We start from the raw sequence: 23,136 nt of genomic DNA, 5'->3' as shown, positions 1-23,136 counted from the left end.
TTTCAATTTGTATGTGTTTGTTTGTCTAAGGCAATATGTATGCCAAAACATTTCGTTGACTTTGCTTAAAATTTTGAGTAATGACATTGTTTAAAAGGCAGTGAACATGCCTACAATTTAAATAATTAATGTAGGTAATCAGTTTTCTTTATAGTTTCTAGAGGTTTATGTTTCAATTTTGATTTTTCATAGGGAGTTAAACTGTACTCTTGCTTCCCTTTTTGTAATTAATTTTTTTTTTCATTCATTAACATTCATAAACAAAAAATTTAAGTAGAGGGTGATGTAGGGAAGCAGCCTACTCACGCTGTAGTAAATTCACATCAGTTTCCATTGTGTGCCAGCCAGTCTGCTGTAACTAGCTCTGACGTCATAAATGTTGCGCAATACCTTAAAAATCAAGCAAATGAACTAAAACTTTTCTAGCATGTCAGTAATATTACTAAATTAATGTGTGTTAAATATCAGTTCGATAACTTCAGCCATTTCCGAGATCTGGACGTTTTTCTGGAAAAATCATTGGCGCAACAGAAAAGAGCTAGAGACTTCAAAATTTATATTTAGATTCATCTTTCATAATGATTTAATAAAAACAGTACTTTGGATTTCACAAATTAAGACTTTAGTGGAAATTCATGATTTTCTGGTTTTCGTCTCAAAACTGAAGGAAGCAAGATAGATTAAGTAGGCTAGTAAATAAGGCTAGGATGTTTAGATTTAAATAGGTTGGAGGTCCGCTATGATTATGAAGATGTGTAAAGTTTCTTTTTAATACCTATAAAATTATAGCGATAGCGGATCTCAAAAGGGACAGTTCAGAGCTCATCTAGTGCGTGCAGGGCAATTAGATTAATTCTCTCGCCCAGAATATTTAACTTAGCCACGTTAAAATTTCATTATCAATACTTACCTGCGTGCTGAATGCACGTTTAAATTAAGAGCTTCTCCGGCCATCAGCCAAAGAAGCTATAAATTATTATGTAACTTGACGTGGTGCGTTACTAGCCCAGCGGCTAGTCGGGAGAGCGGATTTAGTCAGGCGTTCCCTCAGCCGTCCGCACCGCGGCTTTATATATAAGAACACTGCGCGAGGAAGGAAGGCCCCAGTTCTCTCCAGACGCTGAATGACACGCCATCTGTGTCGGTAGTCGCGTCGCATCAGTGTATCTGCTACAAACAGCCTCGGGTGCCGTATTAAGTTACTAGAGATATGCGGAACCATGAAAACATTTCATGTGAAGTGTTACTTCTGGAATGATTTTCATTATCTAGCTTCAGTTTGCGTATTGTCGTAATTTTCACGTGCCGTTGCGGGACAGACATTCTACCAAATATTTAGCGTGGCGTTTGATGAAGTATTTTCATCAAATTATGGCGAGCATTCTTTTTAACATTTGATTCGGACATTTATAGTTGCATCAGCGCATTAGACTCTGAACTGTTCTGTTAGTTAGGTTGTAGGGATACTTGTGTTGTTTATCAGTGAATTTCAGAATATACTCAACTATTTTGGAAAACCGTTTTTGATTAGAAATCCCGGACAATCTCCTAATTCCTCAGAGCTATAAGCTGCAGCTATAAGAACATTCTCAGGTAAAGTGGGCACTAGGATATCTATTTACTGGCTCCAAGTTTTATTAAATCACTTTCTGGGGGCCACGAAGTAAATAGAGAGCCAGTGTTGAGAACGGCAAAAGACAGCATTAACAACATTCTAAAATCTAGAAACTGATTCAACATGCAAGCATATATCCAGCAATCAGATTTTTTAGTTTACTTTTTACAAACTATACATCCGCCGCCCCACATATGGTGCATCGGCCGGGAAATGTTTCTACAGTCTACAAATATTATTACCAACTTATACATCCGCCGCCCCACATATGGTGCATCGGCCGGGAAATGTTTCTACAGTCCATAAATTAATTTTTACAAACTGACATCCGCCGCCCCACAGCCTGGCGAGTGGTTTAACATAAATTAACCCGTTAACAAAACCGTGATTAAGTACATCAAACGCTACACGAAATTCCCAGAATCCATTGTTCATTAACTTGTTTTTGGAAGAACCTTTAGGAAGTAGTGTTTTGGCCCGTCTTTGTTTGATGTGGCCGATTTTACTTACACCCGGGTTTGTAAGTGTGACAAGTATACCACTACTTATTTCTTTGTGCTCATGATGGCATGTGGAACACTGCGCAATTCAAACTCCAGCTGCCGCCTATGTAATCTAACACTCTGTGACGTTAAATATCTGATGTATTCTGTAGGACATGGTTGTGTGCACGAGATAAATGATATTGAAAAATGATTTGTTCTGCTACTGGATTCGAACCCAGTAACTGTACTAATTCATAAGAAGAACAAACATTCGTTAAATAAGACCAAGGCTCTATAAGCGCACCTTCAGTCAGTGATGACTGGGCAAATCTCGAACGTTTCCCGTCTATCAAATTATTAGCAAGTTTGAACTTGCAATTGAATGGCGAAAGTTTCGTGTTATTCCGTGATACCTCTGCGGCATCTACTCTCTTTGTTAACTAAGCATGCAGAAACGTAATATATATCGCTTTATTCCCAAGTTACATGGTGTGCTCTTGTTTAAAGTTCAAGAGACAAGTCAAATGTTTTGTGTTTGAAGAGAATTTGAACTCAGTATTTAAACACAAAGTTAACTAAACACTATAAGACGTTTCATGTACTATTTTTCCTCCAGAAGTAAGCGATTTAAACTCGGAATAACGCGATAAAGTATTTTATGCCGGAACATGATTGAAGCCCCACAAATGTCGTCTTTGTTGACTATACATGAAAAGACGTTATCGAATTCTCTTTACCGCAAAGAGAAGAGTGCTTGTGTTTAGCCTTTAAATGACCAGATGAATATCTATATGCCTGACCAGAAACCGATCGTCATTTAGGACTGCACTCGAGGAGAAGATAGAAGAGGAACGCATTTTTACCACTAATTTGAAGTGCACACTGATCTATAGGCCCATACCGCTGTCAGTTACTTGCTGTAGGATTGTGGAACATATATTTCATTCGAACGTTATGACATACCTGTAAGAAAAAGATCTATTGACACTTTGCATGAACTTAGAAAAAATCGTCCTAATGAAACACAACTGGATCTTTATTCACCTGAAGTAACGAGTGCTGTCGACAGCGGATCTAAATTTGATTCCATGTTTCTGCGATGCTATTTGTTTCCGTTTCCGATTCTTCGCTGAATGGAAACCACAGTGAAACTACAAATTTTAATTTGCTACGTTTACATACACCTTTATGTTACCTCTCAACGTAGTCGCCTTTCCGACTTAGAAATTTGTCCTAGCTTGGTACCAACTTTCAAATGCCCTCATCTAGATGGCTGCCCCTTGTGATTCCTGTCAATTCCCTACGCTGGTCTACAGCTCGTTGTCTGTGCCAAAATGCTGTCCTCGTAGCCAGCGGTTCATGTGAGAGAAGAGATGATCGGTGGGGGGGGGGGGGGGGGACCTTGCGCGGGCTCTGTGGTGGGTGATCACATACTTCCCATCGAAAACGCTGCAGGAGCGTCTTCTGTGCCCCTGCAATACCCGGCCAAGAACTTTCATGGAGAAGGAAACTCACGACAGTTACATTATGTGGGCTACGTGAAATCAAACTAAACCCCTCAGCAGGACTTCACACTTGGCAGGAGACAATATTTGATGCATCTGCATGTGTTCAGTGTGCTCTCGGAACCGAAACTTGTGACTTGATGTGGCCAAAGGGCATACTAGAGACTGCGCTGCACATGTGCCCGAAGTTTCAACGGGTTTTGATTGCGGTTTTAACTTCGCGACCGGTCGTAGATTGAATAAAAATAGCCCTTGTTGATTTCCTGAAGGCTTTTGACACCATTCCTTCCAAGTATCTATCTCCTAAAGAAATCAGCACATCTCCCCGTTGAATAAACAGCTTCAAACATGTAATTACTTTAGAAATCAGTTGGCATGTAAAATATTTGACTTTAAGCTTGTAAGCGAGGGCAACCTTAGGAAAGATTTGGAATTACGCTTAAGGTTTGTTGGAAGTCCCTAAGAGTTCTCATCCTCGAGTACTGGGTGAAGATAATCTGGGTATTTGCGAGCTGTCTCATACACTGTCTCAAGGAATCACACAGTTTCTAACTCTAAAAATGGCTTATTGTTTTAAGTTTGTAAACTGAGTTCATGACACTTAATGAGTAGAATATAACTGTATTTTAAATTCTTAAATTTAGCCAATTAATCAAGAGACGTATTGAAAATCTGTTTTTGTTGCCCCCGGGAGCCGTGAAGTAGGCAACCTGTAACTACATCTTGGTTCCGGAATAGTGGTTTAGTAATATATAAGAGTGTGCTGAAAAGTAATGCTTCAGAATTTTTTACGTGAAATCTCTTAAAGCTCTTTAAATAAAACAGATGTTACTAACATTCTGCATCTGTTTTGTTCGTGTGTAGAAATTTATTTCCGAACAGACAGGTTTGCGTCATTTTTGAGGTCAAGATTTTTAAGCTGATTCTTAATATTTAGTGCACGCTGAATTCAGAAACGTACTCGTTTTGTTGAGTCAGGTCAGATTTTATTACCATTTAATTTTTATTAAATATAACATTCAAGAAACTTTTTTAATGTTAGAAAATGCTGATTGTGGTCTGAAAACAGCCTTGTACTTGGATGAAGTTAAAATCATATGTATAAGATCATATATTAACATTTGGGAATGGTGACCCCATCGTAATAATAGCCTATATATGAAATGGTACTTCAAAACCAGCCTCGGAAAAGGTTAGGGCGTTTCCTGCTGGCGACGCCCAGTACTTCGGGGTGCTGGGGGAACTATGAGAATTGGGCGACTGGGCACCAACAAAATGAAAGTGGGTGCCATTAATGTGGTGACCCTTACTGGGAAGGCAGAAGAGTTGGTAGACTTCATGGAAAAGAAGAACATAGAGCTGATGGGACTTAGTGAAGTTAGATGGAGGGAAAGAGGAAGGGGGAAAATGAGGAAAGGCTACACGCTCTACTGGAGTGGTGGACAAGACGCCAAAAATGGAGTAAGTATCATGGTAAAGCCAAACCTAGAGAAGTATGTGGAAGCAGTAGAATACACAAGTGATAAGGTGATGAGGATTCGACTGAGGATAAGGAATGTAGTGAAGGACTTCATCCAAATATATGCACCACAAACAGGAAATAAAAAAGAGAACATGGAATATTTTCTACAGGTATTAGAGAGTATAATTACAGATGTGGAAGCATTAGTAATGGGTGACCTAAATGCGCAGGTAGGCAAAGAAAGGCTAGGGAAGGTGGGGATAATTGGCCCATATCGATATGAGAGGAGAAATGAGGAAGGAGAGAAACTGGTTGATTTCTGTGAAAGAAACGGTCTGATGGGGAGTCTGGAATATGAGGAGGATGTAACAATGTTAGAAGTGGATCTAGCTCTGAGGAAAATGGAAACAGGAAAAGCACCTGGGATAGATGAAAGTACTGTGGAGACCAGTTGGGCTACAGTGGCTATATAGGCTAATAACATGCATTCGGACCCAAAAATGTGTACCTGAATAATGGGGAAAGGAAATAATAATCCCAGTTTTGAAGAAGGGTGGCAGTAAAGTATGTGACAACTATCGAGGCATCACATTCATTCCAAAGTAGCAAAATTATTGGAGAGGATACTGGAACAAAGAGTGAGAGATAAAGTGGAAGGGCAGTTAGAAGAGGAGCAGTATGACTTTCGTCGTGGCAGATCAACAGTGGACCCAATTAGTATGAGACAATTGATGAATAGACATTGGCAGTATGGGAAAGATCTGGTGATGATATTTCCCGACCTAGTGAAAGCATATGACAGTGTTCCCAGGGAAAAAGAATGGGCAACCTTGAAGAGAAAGGGAGTTGGAAAGCAAACGCTTGAGGTCAACTAGGCAATGCATGAAAAAAGCTCTAGTTGTGTGCAGACCGTAGTTGGAAGAACTGAGTGGTTTTAGAATATTATGGGACTAAGATTATTTATAATGATGATGGATGAAATAGTCAAAGAGACGAAGGAAGCCCATAGCAGAAGGTAGCTGAAGCTGTTACTATTTGCGTATGATATTGTGGTGTGGGGAACAAGCAGTAAGGAGGTACAACAACAAATAGACATACTAAATGATAAGCTCGAGAAATATGGAATGAAATTGAATGTGGAGAAAAGCAAGACCATGGTGATAACCAGAGGGGATAGAGAGCGCAAGGCACAAATTCATATTAAGGGACGGGATATTGATAAAGTGCACAACTTTAAATATTTGGGAAGTGTGTTAATGGGGAATGCTCGTTTGGAGACAGAAATTAGCAAAAGGGAAGTGCCAATGAGGTGCAAGCTGGTGCTATAGAAGACTTACTTCACACCCAGACTATTTTCTGTTCAGGTACTTGAACTATGACTAGAAGAGAGGAGATTGAGATACAACCCAGTGAAATGAAGTTTCTGAGAGGTATGCTAGGGAAGACGAGAAGAGAAAAAGTGAAAAATGAAGTTGTTAGCATGGAAATTGGAGTGTAGAAGTTGACTGAGAAAATTGAAAAGAATAGATTGAAACGGTCTGGGCATGTGAAGAAGATGTGAGAGGGAAGAATACCAAGAAGAATGATGGAGTTCCAGATTGAGGAGAAGAGGCCAAGAGGAAGACTGAGAACAAAATAGACTGATACAATATAGATGAGTTTAAGGAGCAGAAACCTGATTTGGAACGAAATTGTGGAAGTAGAATGGTGGAAAGACCGAGTAAAGTGACGAAGTACCATTGATACCCCAACCCGACCAGATGTTGGATAGAGAGGAAACGAAGTTGATGATGACATTAACTTCATATTATTGAAGAAAGGCTCATTCCAAGCAGTTTCGTATATGTTCGGCACCTGAAATGCCTCTCGTGAGGCACCATCAGTAGTCCACAAGCATATTCACATTCCAGCCAACTTGGTGCGTCGCCTGCATCACTCTTATATCTCTACGTAAACTCTCAACCTGCTCGTTAGTTTCTCGACAGCATTTTCATACCAAAAAACTTTGTATTATTGTTTTCAATGCTAACCAGGCATTCCACTCAGTATCCTCTATACTTACACAGAATTATTGATCATTCGTAATCTCCCTGATCTGGACACCACAATCAGACTGGCCGCTTATGAATCGTGGGAATTTTTGTTTTAAGAAAACAGAATCCCTACTTTCCTTCTTCACTGTCTTTATGAAGGATCTCATCATATCGTGTTTAATGTGGAGTGGTGGAAATAGAATATTCTGAAGATCCACGAGAGCTTGCGACTAAAGATTGTGCGAACCTTGTGTCATAGGAGGTCGTGCTTCCTAGATGCATTGTACATAGTGCATCTTATCTGCCCGACCGTCCCATAGGCATAGGAAGGTGGAACAACCTTGCAGACCCAGCAGTATGGCCCTAACCTGTAGCAAATAGTGTTAATGTGTATCAATATATGGTATAACGACTTATAAAATGAACACATGAAGTACACTGAGAATTAAATTCTAAAATATACAGTTAAGGCTCCACATTTCTTCCAGATGTAATGTTCATATTTCAGAGCAGTTAACAAACGCTCCGTACTGTTGAGGGTTCACTCTTTTGTACTGACTGACCCGATGGAACGGATGAACGCATTTATGAATGTGAAGCAGTACAGCATTCAAACTTTTCCTTGGTGAATTTATGAAAAGCTGCCATTCGGTAGAAATATACGCTATATTCAAAGTTACAGTGAGACCGCCAATGTATGATAGTAAACAAAGTAAGCTTCTTCATTCTTTCTGAAATTCTGGAGAAACTCGTCTTCAGGAGTACAGTACTAATAGAATGTTGTTCCTTGAGCTAACGATCTGTGCTCACGAAGTCGTCATCAGGTAACTGGGCATACTTCTTCTGGATAAGCAAACCGATCATTTCACCTTGGGTAAGGGGACTTGGTTGGCATGAATATGTGGAGGCACGGTATGTATCATCAACATCCTAATATTCTCTTCATTCATTTTATAATCTGGTTCAGAAAAGTCACTCTGGTCAGAGCTCTTATGGAAAGGTTCAGGTGATCGTTTCTTCCAACTTGTTAATCGATAGTGGAACGGTAGTAAAATCGTCTAAATGTGGTTCGGTGAACACTCTATGAAGCACATAGGAGTGAGTTTCAGGGTAGATGACCCTACCAAACCAGTGATTTCAGGGTAGATGACCCTACCAAACCAGTGAAGACCATACGTGGTATGCTCATTGTTTCATCATAATTATCGTAAGAAGTGTCGTACCTGCGTAAATGTGCATTCCGACCTGAGCCATTTATTCCACTTCGTGGCTGCACCGTAATGGTGTTCGATCGCATCGACACTCACCAACTGCCTCCAACACTTATAGCAAGTGAATGCCACACTGGACTCGCGTTCGGCACGAAGACGAATCAAACACCCTCCACCCACCAGGTTTCGTACAGTAAAAATATTCGCAGCTACGATTGTGAACCACCTTCGACTGTGTATTAGAATGACGACAATGAAAATTTGTGTCGAACCTGGACTAGAACCAGAATTTCCCGCTTGACGGTAGCACTCACCTTAAATGCTTCGGCTATCCATGTACGAATCACGGCCAGACCCAAACTTCGAAATGTTGTCGTGTTTGTGGCACAACCTGCGCACACACGTTACTTATATTCTCGTACACGAGGGTATACTTACTGAGAGTCGATGGCCTGGTATTTTTGATTACATACGAAATAGCAACCCCTGTGTTATTAAGAAGTACAATGCAGTGTTCCTTTAGACATGCATTCATATTCGGAGGAACAGGCACTTCAGCGACTACAGCTGTCAAGCAATACAGGAAATATATTTGCCATTGCGAATATGAAAAATCTTCAACTCTACATTAGAATGACGACAGTAAAAATTTGGGCCCAACCGACCCTCGAATCCTTATTTCCCGCTTTACACGAGCAGTCGCTCTAACCGCTTCAGCTGTCTGTGCACAGATCACGACCGGACCCAGACTTCCATATGTCATCATCTTTCTATCACAGCCTGAACTTAGCCAAAACGATGAAGGCGACCGCCCACATAAAGGGAGAAATCCGGGTTCGACTCCCAGCGTAGCACATTGTTTCCATTGTTTTCATTCTCTTATACAGCCGAAAGTGGTTCATATTCGCAACTGCGAATACATTTCCTGTATTTCTTGACGGAGTACCTGGTCATTCAGGCTTGCATCAACGCCCGATAGCATGAAATGGTTTAAGGGAGATGATAATGTAATTCTAAAAAACCTGTGAGCTTGGCGTAGCACCCGGAAGAGGAAGGCTTCCTATCCCGGTGGAAGTTACTGACGAGGTTGCCATTTCTGCAACTGACCACGTAGCACGTGCACCGGGTAGTGTTACTTCTCCTGCAGTGTCACGAGAATTGTTCACACTACAGTCAAGAGTACGGAAAATTTTGCGGTCTATTTTAAAATGGTAACTGTACACGATCCAGACAGTGCAGCAACTGAAATATCATGATCAGCAGCAACTTTCGGCATTTGCTGTTCCATTTTTGGCAAGGACCGAAGCTGATGATATGTGGCTCGGCAATATTCTGTGGAGTGATGCACATTTTACGCTACAGGTTGCAATGACTACACAGAACTACCGAATTTGGTGTAGTGTTAAACCACGTCTTGTGCACGAAGAGACATTGCACTCGCCGTATGTGATTGTGTGATGTGGAGTCACATACACGTTGACTATCGGTCCGTTCTTCTTCGAAGAGAAAGCACACAGAGGGCCTCTCAAGTGTCCTGTGACGTCTGCACGTTACCGAGACCTTTTTGTACAGTGGCATAGTAGAGTCGTAGGAACTCGTAAGGTTCTGAGCTAACATTAATTCAGACATGTTTCTAAAACAAATTTACCAACGATGAATTCCTATTCAGTATTTACAACAACAACAAAAAAATTGTCCAGTCTCTAAAACAGATGTAACCATCACAATATCCTTTATTAAATATTAACCATGATTCATTATTGATGGCAAATAGCAATGATGCAATGACTTCAAATATAAGCTCAAGCCAATTACAACGACATCAGTTAAAAATTTCAGCAAGAAATAGGTAACTACTTGACATTAAAATTCAAATCACAAAACCTATCTTAAAAATGCATAAAGTAAATAGTTAAACGAAATTTATAATTATTAATTCACGTAAATTCAAATTTCAGATTAACATTCTTATAAAATCTTTTTATAACGAACTTAAAATACACTTTAACAATTACAATGGGACCCTACTCACAAGTTTTACGCACGCCATTTTCAATCGTGGCACGGTTGAAAATTTACTCAAGTACTTTTTGGAAGTATCAGACTATTTCAGAACAATATTAGGCCCAGGGCGTCTTCAAATGAACACAAAACAAGGGCACGGGGATCGTTCAATGGCAAAAGGAAATTAATTTACTCAAAGATTGATCTGCAAAATTACAATTAATCCACAGCTACCTCATTGGGCTTATAACGCCGTAATCTTCCAATCACATTTTATTTTACACTTCAGTCTGTGAGATACGATCATTGCACTCACATTAAAATATTTGGCCGAAAGATTCATCCTTCAGGAATTGTGAAACGAACCCTGTCGTCCAGGACCGTATGCCACAAAGGGCGCAGGTTCACCAAGAGATGGGAAAAACCCAAGGCGTCTATTGTCCATTGAGGCCTAAGCGCTGTAGTGTGCGAGTGAGACAGACAAGAACCTACATCATAGGCCAGTAGAAGGCTTTTGTGGCCATGGAGACGTAGCAGTGTTAATTATGGCGGACCTATGGTCGGCCATAAAGGGAAACATTTATGAAAACTATTTAATTCTGTAGTAGTACAGAGAATAGAGCCACAGTAATTTTAATCTGCCATCTTCCATAAATTTCATGGTGATCCCAATAGAACTTGAATATTGATCATATCTATAATAGTTTAGGATTTACTGTTAAAGTGATATAACAAGTTTTGAAACAAAGACCTGAATGCTAAATTCTGAACCCCTTGGTCGACCTTAACGATCGACTTTTCATACAGAAGCGCATCATTAAAATGACAAATGGTGTAAATATCAACTCTGTAAATTTACTTGTTCAAAAAATAAAGTAAATTTAAATTACAGTATTCTCAGTTCAGCATCAGATCATCATTTCCTCTACACAAAACACATTTAACGATGACAGTATGCCACCTTATCGAATCATTAGGTTACAGAATACTTGTTGTAAAATTTAGTCCATAATAGTTACTTTTGTTCTTTATTTATTTATCAGACAGCACATTCGTGCTAGACTACTGGTCGTGGCATTCAAAGCTAAGAAGGAAATTGTATTGGTTTTATGTAAACGAATGTAATGTTTATTCTGTAATGGATTTTATTGTTACTTTATTTAGAACGTGAAAGTGGCCCAGCTTTGATTATTTAAATATGTTCCAATGTAAAATAATGTACAATAAGCTGTAGCTAATCAGATGGATGGCTTCAGGAAAGGGAACTGCCCTAGTCAGTTGAGCGACAATGCTCGGCACGCGGAGGACGGGAGCGGAGACGCGCAGAGAAACATTTCGGCAGGAGACACTAACTAGATCGCAAACTTGTCATCAGCCAGACAATTTAAAAAAAGGGTCACAAGTGTCAAATTTATGGCGTGTAATGCGACTCGCGAGGTTCAATCCCTAGACGAGGCCGTTGTGGCCTAACGGTTCTAGGCGCGTCAGTCCGAAACCGAGCCGCTGCTACGCTCGCAGGTTTGATTCCTGCCTCGGGCTTGCATACGTGTTCTGTCCTTAGATTTGTTAGGTTTAAGTAGTTCTAGGTCTAGGGGACTGATGACCTCAGATGTTTTGTCCCATAGTGCTCACAGCCATTTGAAGCATTTAGACGAGTTTGAGCCAAGACATAATATAAACCTTCAGAACATGAACAGATTAAATCACCCACTATAAAATACTAGATCTACTCAGTTTCGCATGGAATGCCATCAGGATGCAGCGAGAGTGTAGGTAAGGGTGTACAGACCTTCCACCTTTGCTTTGATTGACAGTCTCTTCCAGAAAATGGACACAGGATCAGATAGCGTAAACATCGTTCCCTGTGAACACGTCTACCAACACCAGTACAGTGGGAACAGAGAACACTTGGAGCCAGAGGACATGATTCTTTTCAGACAAACGACCTTGAACTCCAACATGGCCGAACAGTCAGATCAGGTCCGAACGAGATGTTGTTCGACACGAAGACTGGTCTTCTTCCAGCACCAGCCCGACTCGACACCTTCCTGCTGTCGCTGCTAACCCAAAAAATTTTTCGCTAACCCTCACGCGCCGCCTAGCGGATCACGTTCACCATGGCAAGTTACTCCCTGGCAATGATAATATACCCCATCACCGACTCCTCCATAGGGGCAACAAGTCGCGAAAACACAGCGTAAGTTCGGGAAGATTCTTCGAATGGCACATATAGCATGTGATTCCTGCTTTAGAAGAGTGAAACAGTGTGGAAACCATTTTTTCATGAAAGATGAGGTAGCACCTCATGTCACTCGCTAAGTGGAAGATCTCCTTAATGTAACCTTCCACGAACGTGTTATCTCCAGAGGTTTCCCAGATGCATTGCCTGCAAGGTCACTTGATCTGAAACTGTATTACCATTCGCTCTAGGGATATCCCAAAGAACTCGTTTACCAGAGACGCGTTCGTTCTCTACCTGATCTGAAGGCCAGTATACAGGAACGCGTTGTACAGATGCCATCGCAACTGTTCCAAGCAACTATTGATCAAATCGTTTTACAGATGCAACGTCTCTTCCACGTCTCCGGTGCTCATAATGAAGAAACTGTGTAAGAGGTTGTTACTAAAACTATCAACATTACGCCTTTCTTACTTGTCTCACCTTTTCTGCCCACGTACCGTTTCTAATCTCTTACGTATAGAAACACTTCTATACGTCTTTCTTTCACTTACAGTGCCAGATTTGCGCCTGGTGACCAAAATTGGAACTTTTTTTTCAGCGCAAATCGCTTCCACATTAACGTATTACACTATCTACTAAATTTCCCTGCCACATGATAATTATGGCCAGCACTGGACGTCTGTGTGTAGCTACACATTAATTATAACCACCAGGTAATTTGAGTAATAAATAGGTGACTTTCCTATTTTGTTTCTCTGACGTGTCCTCGGGCGTCTAACACGCGCCCACGTCATTGCAACTTACTGCTGTGATTATACGAGTACTAGTTTGCTCCACCAACCATAGCGGCCGATCACACGGACCATTATTCGATTCTACGGTCCCTTGAATGACTGAAAATTTAGCACGATTTCAACAGATTGGGCTTCACTTTAAGGAAGCAGAAAAAACTCACAAAGCTGTAAACCTCACATCCGACTCAGTTAATTAGTCTGCAGTCAAACATTTAGAGTGTGTGAAATATTGATCTCAGTAATGTTATCTAGCTGAGACTGGTGTATGAAGTGCTTGTTGTCGCTGAAAAATACAAAGCTTGCTAACTGGGCGCTATCACTACCCTATAACAGTGACTTAATGTGTAAGGAATGGTTAGCCCCATGACCTCCCGCTCTACATGTTCCTGCCTTAAACAAGCTCTACCACAGCTGGTGGTAGCGGAGCTATACATTTAACATAGATTCTAGATTGAAGTAGAGATCACTGCTCGTCAACAGACGTTGCTAGACATTAAGAAATCTTTCAAACTTTCTAAAAAAGTTTGCACTCTCTCAATTTTTAATTAATGATTATTCTTTTTACAAGTGCCATTTTTGATGGTGATGACGATGTTGAAAGTGCTAAGACACACTGCTCGTCGTACTCAACACAGCATTAAGAACGCTACTTCTGGTTTCCTTACTAAATATCGTTCTGATCTTTTCTTACTGCGCCGGCCGGAGTGGCCGAGCGGTTCTAGGCGCTTCAGTCTGGAACCGCGCGACCGCTACGGTCGCAGATTCGAATCCTGCCTCGGGCATGAATGTGTGTGATGTCCTTACGTTAGTTAGGTTTAAGTAGTTATAATTTCTAGGGGACTGATGACCTCAGATGTTGAGTCCCATAGTGATTAGAGCCATTTGAACCATTTGAACCAATTATTACGCCGGGAATGTTTACGAAGCCACACCGTTACCATTTTAATTTTTCCTTATTTGTCTATTGTAATCGCTTTTCTTTGCAGCTGAAGTACTAGGGATCGTTTTGGTCAGTTTCCTTTACCAAGCTTTCTTAATTTGCCTTTGTTTTAAAAGGAGAACTGGATAAATCTTACTTGTGCATCTAATAGAAAATGTGTAGTGAAAAGTAAAGCCACTTCTTCTTTGTAAAACTGAGAATGATTCTTCATCGCCTTAACTCACACCTATCTTGTTAATACATGAAATTAGAAATCATCCAGGAATTGGTAATTCTCGAAAATACAGGAAAAAATTAAGAAATTCCTTTTTACAAACACTGCTTTAAAATTTTACTTTCATTCCTAAAATACCTACATCTACATCTACATTTAAACTCCGCAAGCCACCCAGCGGTGTGTGGCGGAGGGCACTCCACGTGCCACTCTCATTATCTCCCTTTCGTGTTCCAGTCGCGTATGGTTTGCGGGAAGAACGACTACCGGAAAGCCTCCGTGCGCGCTCGAAACTCTTTGATTTTACATTCGTGATCTCCTCGGTAGGTATAAGTAGTGGGAAGCAATATATTCGATACCTCATCCAGAGACGCACTCTCTCGAAACCTGGACAGCAAGCTACACCACGATGCAGAGTCTGCCACTTGAGTTTGCTAAACATCTCCGTAACGCTGTCACGCTTACCAAATAACCCTGTGACGAAACGCACCGCTCTTCTCAGGATCTTCTCTATCTCCTCCGTCAACCCGACCTGGTACGCATCCCACACTGATGAGCAATACTCAAGTGTTTTTCAAGCCACCTCCTTTGTTGATGGACTATAAAAGAAGAAAAACTGGACTATAAAAGAAGAAAAAATCCGTGAGACTAGATGGGTGTCATTGCTCCGTCTTATACGTTCTTTTTATCCCAGGCAAGTGTTTCAAGTTCAGTACTCAACTTGTTACCATATTTTCTGTTGTGGCCCATATGCTCACTCATTTAGTCGTAGTCGCATTGCACGTACATCTTGAAATCTATGTTGAAGTCGGACCCAAGGTTTATGATTACATAAGTCACGTATTTTCTCATTAACAAGTACACAGCATTGTTCTTTTTCTCTGAAAACCATTGTGTCTGCGACCTGTGGAAATCGATGATTTCATGTTCGCCTGTAAAGATCTTGTGATTAATGCTGATTGCTGTCTAACCCTGAATCAGTTATCTGAGTTCCCTGCACTAGTACATCTGTGTAGGACTATGTCAACCAGATTGCAACGTTGGTAACGTTTGAATCAGACAATTTTGATATTATCGTTCGTTAGTGCTAATTGCACTACTGACTGAATTGTATCAAGCCGTTGCTATATGAGAAGATAGGGCTGCGAAGCCAGAGTTGTGCCAAATAGCAGCCCTGTCTACATTTCTAAAATTACTTTCTGTTTCATTTCTTCCTACATATTTATTTCTTTCGCGTTTGAGAATTTCCAAAAGTCTAGTTTTATACTATCCGCCGATGCTCGTATTAGTTTCATAGTCCGTTTAACGAAGACTGCAGATGCCTTTTTTGTTATGTCTATGAGTCCTAATAATCCGTTCCTGGTACCTAAGGTAGCTGCTTCAGCACTTGGGACATATCGTTACAAAGAATTTTTGTGATGTTTGACATTATTTTTCTAGCAAATTTATGGTATCGAAATAATTTGTGCAGTGTAATAAGCTTTAGAGAGTATGCAAGAGTTTATATATTGCACTTGCTGAAACTGGCTTATGTTTTGTGATAAATGTCCTATTATTGCTCCGTGTACTTTTCTGAATCTTCTTTCCAAAATATAGCGCCCACTTTCATCGTGCGTGCATTTACGTTCGTCCCAAAGTGTTTTGTATCTTCTGTCTAATTTTTCACAGTCTTCGTTGATATGATCGAAGTCTCTCGAATTTAAAATGTTATTTTTCATTTGCGTTAGCTCCCAAAACATGGCAGTAGGAATGAGTCATTGTTACTAGTACGCCTACTTCGTCGTTATTTCTTATGATTATACTCCCATCATAAGCATAGTCTCTTACGACTGTTTTACGGCCTACTACTGTTATTTTCGTGAATCTGAAACGGTCATTTCAAAGAAAGGAGAGTAGTGGCATGTCGTATAAAAGCATGGAAAGAGGACTTTCAATAGGAACACCTAATCTTACTTATAGCTCTTTGTTGTTTGGCCGTTAACCGCTATGTTTTCTTTCATCCGCATCGCAATGCTTTTAATCGCGTGTAACAATCACACGAGGGGTCCCAGTTTTTGCTTTGTGTGTAGGAGATATGTACGGTTCACTAGATCAAAAGCCTTATGAAAATCTGAGAAGAGCTCCAGCTGCAGCTGGATCATGAAATCATCTCGAGATCCGGTGTCAAATTGAGTTGATGAACTGGCTGCAGACACGAGAAGAATATCGTCATTTATTACACCGGGAAAATCTACGTACTCAAGAGCGAAGCACATTTTAAATTAATGGTGACAGGAAAGGCATCCGGGCAACCACTAACATTTACAGCGTCAAATACTATAATAATTATAGCGACTCCAAGTAGCTGCGGGATAAAAACAAAAGAAGATAAGATCATTACCTAGTTACATCGTATGAATTGAGTCAGAATTGACACCATTTATCTCAGATATCCAGCCGTATGTTTTCACATGGTTTTCCTTTCCAAAAGAGAAGACCATTGTTTTTTTCGAACGTTGTTATACACGACGCAGTGCTACTATGAAATTCCTGTTAAAAAATAAAAATTCCGTTGTGTGGTAGAACAACAAAAATCAATTCACGTAAACCAGAAACGAATATTCGCAAATAACAATGGTACTGGACAGATGGCACTCAACCAAAGTTAACGGCCGTGTCGAGGTGGATACTCCGGTTACGATCAGATCGTCGAAGTTAAACACCGTCGAACGTGCCCAGTAGTTTGGTGGGTAACAGTTTTGTGACGCTACACGTTGTTAATATTTCCTCCTCTGTCTTCACGGTAGAAGTGACACAATTGGTACTGGCGCGGAGTTCCAGATCACCAATCTCTACGCCAAGTGTCCTGTATTCAAATCCAAACCTCTCAGCTGTGTCACATGAAGTGAGGGCATACGACACTGTTGTTAGTGATCTGTCTGTCGGATGGGGATGATAAGGTCGGCGGATCCCTTTGAGCTCTACGAGAGGAGTAGACTATGTTCTGGCGCCGGGTTTCACCCTCTCCCTTCTTTGTTAGGAAGACATGCTCGGCGGTCCGAGCAGCGCTCGGCGGGTTTGTTGTTGTATCCACGTTAGAACGCAGTGCTACGTCGCTATGTTCATTCAAGTTCCCACCTGCAATGGCTTTATACTACCGCCGTGGGACAGCAAAGATCACATTTCAAGAGGAACACGCACGACCTCGAGCGCACGAACTAGAACAGTTCATCCGTACCAACTTCAACTCGCACTTCATGATGTTACAGTTATTCACTTGTCCATCATGACCCGCGTCGTGTGCATCAAACTGAGCACTGAAGGAATTTTGCGCTGATGCTGTGCGACTTTTCAACCAGAGACTGAGATTTAAACCCTCATGGACACGCCGAAGTTGTTTCGGTTTATGATGCAGGGTTCGGTTTTCGTACACTACTTGTCCCGAACTTCCTTTTGAAGTACAGCAAGACGTGGTCGTATCTGCCCTCCGACCTTACGAAAATGTCATTCAACTCACAGAAAACTGGCAGACTTTCGAGACCTACCACGTCTGAAATGGAGTGCCTCAGATCAAACTTCACCAGACAAAGCACGCGCCATCTTATTTGATGATTGGCTGCTCGCGGGCGATAGTCATGTATGACGGTCAGTCGCGACCGTGTGCAAGGCTGTGGCCAAGAGAGTCACATTTGGTCAGATTGCCTCCCCAGACGCATAAAGGAGATGCCGCACCATCCCTGCACCTACGCTGCTACATGTCACCTACGTCTCTGTTGCGAAGTTGTCGGATGCACCGGGCCTGTTTCATTCAGTTCTGCCATCGTTGCTGGACACTGATAGCCTGGCGAGTCATCAGATTCCATCACATTCGGCGGAAACGACGCCCTCAGACGCCGATCGGAATCCAGGAAGCGATGTAACAGTAGCGACGCACATCATCTCGGACTTCGTTCCAACCTCTGGGTTAATTCCGGTTGGGGCGGCGTAAGGCGACGGCCGTTCCCACTCCAATACGGAACAACATGTTCGGAAACAGAAGTCACCGAAGAAGTTCAAGAAACGTAATGGTACGCTATCTGACGATTGTCTCCCCAGGATGTCAGCACGGGATGGCGAACCGGCGTCGGACTACACATCGATCTCTCAAGGCTCGCGTTTGAGCATGCCTCTTTCCCCTCCTAACTCAGCGGTTTGTCCTCCGCAGCCTGTCACGCCTTCCCATCCGTCGCCAGCGCCCTGTGTTAACGAGTCGTTCCTGGAAGACGCCGACCTGTAGCGGCTCTCCGATGATTCTGTACCTGGACAACGCGCTGGTGCGGCTTCTTTCTTGGATGGACGAATAGAGACGAAATCGAAACGACCTATGAATACCGTGGGCGGCCGCGTTCCACCGGTTGTATCCCCAGTACATCATCACAGGGATAGCCGCGGCTTCGTCAGTCATGTGCGGTCTGTCCCAGCCGAGTGCCACTGGAGGACTCAATTTATCGACAGCAGGGGTGCCGGAACAGTCGTACGGTCCTGCTACGTCTGATATCAACACTACTATTAAAGTCTACCCTCCTTCACGATCAGGGAGGCGAAGGGTACGCTCTGCCGTCTTTTCGGAGACAATCTTACTTCACAAGATGTATTGGTGCTGTGTGGTGACTTTAATTCCACCCTCCACCCAAAAGTTCAGTTGCCGCATCATTCGCCTTGCGCAGAGCTTGTTATAACTGTCGACCTGATCCACCTTGTGGACTCGTGGGAGCACGTTCATGGTGACCGTCCCAGTTTTAGGTACTATACCGCAGTTTCTTTTAGTCGCCTTGATCACGTTTGTATCTCACGCTCGCTGGTGCAAGGAACCCTACTGTCAAAGATTTGGTCTGTCGCTTTTTCCGGCCATGCAGCATGTCTACACCATCATCTTTGATCGCCCGTGGGTGTGACATGGAAGGGGTGTTTCGAAGACGTAAATGGCCCTGCTGAAGTCTCCTGAGGGTCGGCAGCTTATTGAGATGACTTGGGATTCTTGTTGCAACCGCCATGGCGCTTACCCATCTACCTTGTCGTGGTTGCTGTCCTGTACAAAACACGCCCTCTGCCAGACAGTGATGGCGTATGGTAGAGACTTGGCAACTTGGAGGTGGCAATCCTTGGAATTTTATTACTGACTGCTGAGGGACTGCTCTGCGCTGCCGTTTTCTCCTGATCGCTCTACAATAGTGAACCGCACCAAATTATTAATCACAACCCTCACATGCAGCCACCTTGAAGGAACGGTGGAGGAAGTCTGCAATTGTGACCATATGGCTTCGGAAGCTCAGTCACTGTACCATCTTTTAGCCAACAGGTGACGACGGCACCTGGCCCTATTGGTACCACCACTTATGACGAAGGCAAAGAAACTGACACCCAATGCAGCACTGTGCGCTTCTTTCACGCGCAGTGTTCTAGATTGTACTCTTACCATCGTCATTCACCAGCTGTTACTGAAGAGGTCTCCCTTCTCTGGTTCAGCACGATACTGGAGGACCTGACAATGGAACGGGAGGCACCGCTCGTAGAAGACGAAGTCCTCGACGCCATCCAAGCAGGAGCTGCTAACACGTCACCTGGGCCTGATGGCATACATGTCGAATTTTGACTTCCATCCTGACAGCTCTTATGTCCCACGTGGACTGTTATCTGCGTAAAACTGGTGCCCACTGCGGTGACGGTCCCAAATGTTCTTCTAGAAGGCTTCATTGTCTCTCTTCACAAACCCCATAGGCGTCTGCACATAAGTGATAATCGCCTCTTCACCCTGCTAAATGGTGACAAGAAGATCATTACTCGTCTTTTGGCAGTGCAACTAAAAAGGATGGCAGGCCATGTCGTGTCCTATAACCAGGTGTCGTTAGGAAGAGCGTACAACATTCGGACAGTGCTCAGCCGCTACAGGCATCTCATAGCCCTCACTCGAGCTCAATATTTGCCTGTGGCTTTGGCTTCCTTAGACTACAACCAAGCATTTAATCGGTTAGATCATTACGGCTATCATCCGTTATGTGGGATACCCGGAAACTATTGACGAGGTGGTCATACATCACCTGTGTGGAGTGACACTCTGGCTGCTGTATAATGGTAAGCTCACACAATCGTTCCTGATCAGGCGCTCAGTGCGACAGGGGAGCCCTCTGTCGGTACTGCTGTACATCTTTGCCCTAGAACACTTTTATGTGGCCTACGACAATGACTGACCGGGATGTTGCTGGGTGGACTCCGATTTTCCTGCATCGCCTTTGCGGACGATTTGGTACGCTGCCTACAAAGTGCTGACCATACGAGAGCAGTAATGTGGTTGGTGGCGACCTACAGCAGTCGTTAATGTACGTAAATCGCGGGCAATGTCTATTGGTTCAGGCCTGACTCAGGGGAGCGGTGGTCCGCTCAACGTGACTAACACCTTACGTTGTCTTGGCATCGATTTTATGGCTGCCCTGCTCTGTCGGCCCTGCCCTGCCCAGCGGCCCTCAGTCACAGAATACTGCTGGAATGGATCAGGTTTGGATTCAACGAACATAGACACCCTTCCCTTGACGCCCAGCAGCGTACGTGTTATGTCAACACTCACACAACAACGGGGCTCCCTAAGCCGGCGCAAAACTTTTCCGTCCCACAAACACTGGCACGCCTTGTGTTGGCTGCAACTTGTTCATTTTTTACCAGGGAGTAATCTTCAGAGTCCGCTATGAGCTTCTCACCCTTACCCCGGTGTCGAGGGTGTGTGGGTATTTACAACGACGCTACTAGAGCTCGGGCCCTGTTTGTCTGCTCACAGTCGACACAGTGGCCTCTCCAGAGACGTCTTACATCCCTGCATCCTTCTATCTCATAGTACTCTTTTTCTCTGGAGCTCAGCTATCTGTCTGCCTCATTTCCAGTTGTGACCTTGTTGTCGACAAAGGCGGTCTACTTTGAAAAGCAACTGGCCCGCGCTCCCAATGTGATAGAGTAGAAGTACCTGCACTACAGGTGGCGCAATATATGGCGGACGGTGAACACCCATTTTCTGCACACCACTACACGCTGCGCATGATATATTACTGTCAACAGGAAACAACAAAATCTTTCTTGTCTCCATAAAGTTCGCCTCGCCGTCTCTGTGCCCTGCGCCTCGTGCGGGATGCCAGACGCGGACTACCATCGCATCTTTGGTGGCCTAGCAGCAAATGTCTGGCACTTGGTCCAGCGAAAACTGGCTTTCCTCACATGTGCCAATCGTGACGGAATTACACCGCGCATACAGTGTTCTATCCGCAGCCGAAGACCCATATTGTGAATCGGTTCCGTTACCTTCCAGTTCGATATTTTTTACAATTGGTAAAAAGCGTGTTCTCGATTTTAGAACCTAAGCGAACCGAGGACATTGCACCATTGTCTATAATCGGAAATACAGGCAATACTTTTTCCAGCTTCCTTTAGAGTGCGTTCTACGACACGCCACGTAGTTACAATATCCATACAATGATAAGTTGATCTGAACCGATGCCATATTTTTGGATTTTTGATACTTTGGTCCCCTACGGTATCCCGCTTTACTTTCTAGAAGACATGCATGGATATATCCACGGCTACAAGCGGATCTACAAGTTGTAAGTTTATAAAAAAATAAATTCTTCTCTGATACATCCATCTGATACCCTCTCCCCAGCTGTCTTTCCTCCATTCTGACATTAGGTAGAACTATCTTGAAAGGAGTAGTTAGTGGCCAAAGCCTGAAATGGTACAGATATTTTTAAGGTCAAAGTGGCGGTGGCAAATACACCTACTCCTTGTGTGGTTTCCATCATAATCACGAATGTGAGGAGGAAAGAGGGAGAAAGAAACACGCAACTGTGTAGTAAAAAAATGGGTAAAGCCTCAGGAAAAAAATTAATAAAACGGCTGAGGTGACAGAAAAAAGTGATAATGTAAATGCCAATGGAGATAATGGCTGCATTAGTTGGGGGTTCCGGACTGGCAGGTGGATTACTAGAATGCATCTGCATTTTGCTCTTCTTTAAACTGGCAGGCTTTTGGGCAACGATTTCTTAAGAAACCCTCTGCATACAAAGGCTTTTCAAAACCTTGATTCAGTACCATTAAGATCTGAAGGTGAAAAGTATATGAAATTCATTAAAAAAAGAAAAAAGGTGACTGCAGCAGTTCCCGTAACTTCATCGAAGCTGAGGAAGGTCGGGCGTGGCCAGCAGCTGGATGGGTGAGCGTTCAGGTACGCCACACGCCGTTAACAGGAGGGGTACTGGCACTATCCTTTACGACAAGTGTCCTGCATTCAAATACAAAGTTCTGCGCAGAGTCTCATGAAGTGGGGCATGCGACACTGTTGGTGGTGATCCGTCCGTCAGATGGGGATGATAAGCTCGGCGGCCGCCTCTCTACCCTTCAGTGCAGCAGGCTATGTGCCAGCACCGGGTTTCACCCTATACCCCCCCCCCCCCCCCCCTCCTCTCATCATCGCCAAACCTCATATGACACTACACTCCATACACACCTTTTACAGTCACCTACACTTATACATACATCTCCAATGCTTCAAGAAGGTAAGTTACCTGCGGGCTCGGAGGATAGGCAAAACCATTCACACAGGCGGCTGGTCAGCCCTTCAGGGTGTCCCAGCAATTCTGCCTTACGATTTCACTTTTATTTTTCAGCGGAACAGCAACCTAACTACGTAAACAT

Source organism: Schistocerca piceifrons, chromosome X (assembly GCF_021461385.2).
Source record: "Schistocerca piceifrons isolate TAMUIC-IGC-003096 chromosome X, iqSchPice1.1, whole genome shotgun sequence".
Classification (NCBI taxonomy): domain Eukaryota; kingdom Metazoa; phylum Arthropoda; class Insecta; order Orthoptera; family Acrididae; genus Schistocerca; species Schistocerca piceifrons.
The sequence above is the reverse complement of the archived record's forward strand: the minus strand, read 5'-3'. Positions refer to the sequence as shown.